Source organism: Myodes glareolus, chromosome 8 (assembly GCF_982192425.1).
Source record: "Myodes glareolus chromosome 8, mMyoGla1.1, whole genome shotgun sequence".
Taxonomy (NCBI): domain Eukaryota; kingdom Metazoa; phylum Chordata; class Mammalia; order Rodentia; family Cricetidae; genus Myodes; species Myodes glareolus.
In genome coordinates this window covers 81,574,959-81,579,757 of record NC_142033.1, presented here as the reverse complement: position 1 = coordinate 81,579,757, position 4,799 = coordinate 81,574,959, and positions in this window count along the sequence as shown.

Here is a 4,799-nt window from a genome sequence, read left to right as displayed (position 1 = left end):
GCTGGGCAGTAGAGGTGCAGCTGCTGTCATGTAGCTGTGTGGTCAGACATGCACAGACCTGCTCAGCAGTAGAGGTGCAGTTTTTTTCCTTATACTTCCACATCACAGTTCATCACTGAAGGAAGTCAGGTCAGAAACCCAAGGTGGGAACCTGGAGGCGGTTACTGAAGCTGTGGAGAACACTGCTCAGTGGCTTCTTCCTTAGAGCTTCGTTACAGGCCAGTGTTAAGAGGTGCTTTCTTCAACTGTGCTTCATTCTTTTCAGGTAACTCTAGTTTTTGTCAAGTGGAAAAAGAGTCAATCAACAAGAACCAAGAACCTAAGACAAATTATATGCAAAGTTGGGCTCTGGAATTCAGAATTCTGTCTTCACACCAAGATAGGCTTAATTGGACTGACTTACTAAGCACACCAGTTTCCTTGTGCAAACTGACATAAAGGCCAGCTCCAAGAATAGGAGACATCACAGCATCCCACGGAGGGTACAAGCTGGACCAACTCACACCAAAGAAAAGAAGGTGACTTTCATAAACAGACAAAAATACAAACAAATAATTAGTCAACCAACAAACTTCATGTGTATTAGTCCTGACACAGAAGCAAAAGTGGAATGAGAAAATAAGACAGCGTGTCTCTCTTCCAAAATATACCAGCTCCAGCGTAAGAGCAAACAATGCAAACAAATGACCATAAACACATTTAGCGAGTACAAAGAACAAGGGAACGTAGTCAAGAAAGCACAAACATCTGCATGAAATACAAACGTCAACTCAGGATATGAAAATAGAATTCATAAAAGAGATAGAAATACCCAAGAAGAGTCAATCTGAAGTGATACTGGGAATGAAAGGACCTAATCAGTCAAATGAAAAACTCAGGGGAAGCCTCATCAATAGGACAGATCATGTGGATGACAGAATACCAGGGTTTGGAAGATGAAGTAGTGGATCTGGATCCCTAGCCAAGGTCAGTGACAAATTTTAAGGCCAAATAAGCCGCTAAAGCTTTCGTATTAATAGGGATGTAAAACTCTTAATTGAAACTAGGACCAGATCTATCCCTGGGGCATATCCCTATGGTGGAATGCCATGCTCAGCCTTAATGCAGGCAGGAGGGGTTTGGTCCTGCCCCAACTTAATGTGCCAGACTTTATTGGCTCCCATTAGGAGCCCTTACTAGTTGAAAGGAATAGTTTGAGGGGGGAGGGTAGACTGGCGGAGAGGCTAGAGGGGTATGAGGAGGGGTGGAATGGAAAACTGTGGTTGAAGTGCTAAATAAATAAATAAATAAAAATAAAAATAAATATGAGTCAGCTAAACACATCACCAACACAAAGAACAGGACATCGTGCTTAAATTGACTCAGTCCGGGAAGGCAAGATTTGCTTGGCATTTGAACATTAGTCCATATGATTTGCCACATTTTCAGATGCCAGAGAAACATATTATTTCTCTAACTGAAGGAGAATTGTGTGAAAAAGTCAAATATCTGTTTGAGGTAGCAACAAGTCTTCAGAAAACTTTTTGTTTTTATAAGAAGGATATAAAAATACAAAAGAAAAGGAAAGAAAACCCCCCCGCCTTTGCCAGCCCCCACGCTGGTTGATTAATTAAACTCTGCATAAAGCTCATAGGCGTGCCTTGAGAGCCTGCCTGAAGAGCGAATGTAGGCAGATCTCTTTGGCGAGTTGGTGGTTAGAGCAAGAAGGAAGTGTTAAGTAGGGTTCATTTAATTGACTCAGTTATCATCTTAGAATAAAATCTTCACATGTGCCCTGCAGTTTGGTGTAGGGTAGCTAAGCTGGACCAGAGAGGTCCCAAAGAAGGGGAGGGTCATCAGGATGATGGGAGGCGGCTTACAGCAAGCAAGTAAATATCAAAATGATGGGCATCGGGTTCTTCTTCTTGAGGAAGAATGCTAGCAATCTGTCCAGAAAGCAAAGTAAATAAACCTTTAATTCTGGTAATACTGGGAGCTATCTCTGCAGTTGTACATTACCCATGCAAATATACAGATATGTGCCAGTTCTGTTGATACATCAAGTCTCTGTCTAAGTGCAGACAGATCTTCAGTGTGGAGCCTTCTTCTCTATGGATATGAAGTGAGGCTCCTTTAAGCAGTTACTAATTATGGGGCTCGATCAGAGAAAACATGACATAAGCCTGAAATATTTGTTGCCTCAGAAAGCAATGAAGTTGCTCAGTTTGGATATATTTAGCAACACTAAAGATCTCGTGAGAATAATAAGCTAGCACACATTGAATGACACAGAAAACCATGTGTTTTCACAACAGGAATATCAAATTCATGAATAGATTATAACTTTACCCACTCTTAGAATGTTTATGAAAGTTCAAAGTAGCTACTCCTAAAAGACTTGTTTAATAAAAATATCAATAACAACAACAATACAATACAATGTAAGAGTTTAATAGTAGAGAAGTCTGGTATGAATCCAATTGCGGTCAACATCACCAAATCAATTAAATTTAGTCAAATTAAATTCTACCTGATGACATTTACTAAGGACACAAGAAGAGAAATTGATGAGAGGAGTTGTCAGGTGATGAGGTCTTACTTGAAACGTCCTCATAAGTTCCTGCATTTATACACTGAATACTCGGTCTTCAGCTGGAGAAGCTATTTTGGAAGGTTGTGGAGGCTTGGAGGAAGTAAGTCACTGGGGAGGGGTGTTGAGGTCTGATTGCCTGTCCCCACTTCCTGCCCAGTCTCTGCTCCCTGGGTGTGGACGCAGAGTGAATAGCCACCTCACACTCCTCATGATACGTCATCTTTGCATGATGGGCAGTCTGCCCTCAAAGGGTGAGACCACCCTTCCTTAAGTTGTTGCTTATAAGGGTTTTTTTTTTTTCATGAGACTATCGGGGGTGGGGGACAGGAGAAAGATGTTGTTTGAATGTGAAATGCCTCTTCCATCCACATAGACTCACGTGTAGGAGAACTTGGTCTCTGACCAGTGCCACTGTGTTGGAAAAACTTTAGGACTTAGAGACTTGTTGAAAGATATGAATCACTGGGGGCGGGTCATGAAGTTTGTTAGCCTGCCTAGTCCTGCTTCTACATGCTCCCTGCTTCCTGACTGTGTACAAAAGCTGCCTAGATGCTTCACAATTTTTCTGCCATGCCTTCACTGCCTCAGTGGATGAAATCCTCTTGAACTCTAAAGTAAATTCAACTCTTCCTGCCTTAAACTGTTCTTGTCACATATTTGGTTGTAGCAACAACAGAAAGCTAAATGGAGTACCAAACAAACCCAAATTTTGAGAAATTTCTCAAATGGCTGATCCGTACTCTTTAAACGTGTCTAGAACTTGAAAATAAAGAAAATACTGGATAATTTCTATGTAGAAAAAGATGGAACAGAAATTCTACCACAAAGTAATACGTGATCCCTTTTCTATAAAGGGTATTTTTTTTAATGTCTGCTCATTCAATCTTATTTAAATGGGATTACATGATTATAACTCACTCATATTTTTAGTTTCAATGGGGTCTGTGCTTAGTATATTCTAATTTAAGATTGGTGGAACACCATGCTGTCAATATAAAATCAAATGATTCAACAGCAAGGAGGGCTAAAAAGCTCTGGAAATATTTCTCGAAATTTACTACAATTTCCAAACATGATTATAGTAAAGGCAAAGAGCATGTCTGGTTTCAGCCAAGTGTGCCTTAACTGAATTAAGTACTCAGGACAGAATAGTCACATAGGGAGCTGGTCTATTTAGCCCAGAGTTCTAGAAGTGCAAAGAAAAGGCACCAGCGTTGCCTTGACTGTGGTAATTAGTTCAAGTGCAGGGACCACATGGTAGGAGTACATATAAGAGGAAAAGATCACATCTTGAAATCAGGAAACAATAGAAAGACCACAGTCCTTTGCTCTCTGAGTTCACCTAGGGGACTCCCACTAGGATCTCTCTCTTGAAGACATTGCCGTCTCCCACATCACCATACTGGAGGCTAACATATACAACCATTTGAGTGACATAATCAAGCCAGAGTCATGACTAATTTGAAACTTTTCTTGTGGGTTAGTGTGTCTGGAACACAAAGTGCATGAATAAAGAAGTATGGGGTTCTTGAAAGATAACGAAGGACTAGTGGGAAGCAGAACTAGACCAGAGACACTGCAAAGAACCCAGTGAGCTGTATGTTTGATAAACGAGGGTTTTAAGGAAAGAGGTGCATATTCATACTATATTTTGGAAAAGATTTCTGCATTTTTTTTGGTTTTTCGAGACAGAGTTTCTCTGTAGCTTTGAAGTTAATTTTTAATTAAAAAATAAAAACTGTGTTTATTGATTGGTACAACTATTGTTTAAGCAAACACACCACACTGTGAAGTAATTCAGTTGAACTAACTGAGATGTCTACTATTCCACGTGACATTTTTTGATGAGAGAACAATTAATATCCACTTTCTTTTTGTGTATTTACTTGTCTCCGTGAGTTTATCTTTATGAGTGTACATCAATACTCATATGCTTGTGTGCTCGCAGATGTCAGAAGTGGGTGTCAAGTCTCTTGGAGCCGGTCTTACAGGAGACTTAAAATTTTATTTTTCACATCTTAATAAATACTGAACATTCTATGTCATGTAGATAAGAAAAACTCAAGTGTGTTGTTGTAGGAGATTGATTGTTCGTTTCCGACCACCCAGACTTGAAATAACCACACAGAAACTGTATTAATTAAATCACTGCTTGACCTATCACTTCAGCGTATTGCTAGCTAGCTCTTATATCCTTGGTTAACCCATTTCTATCAATTTGTGTACC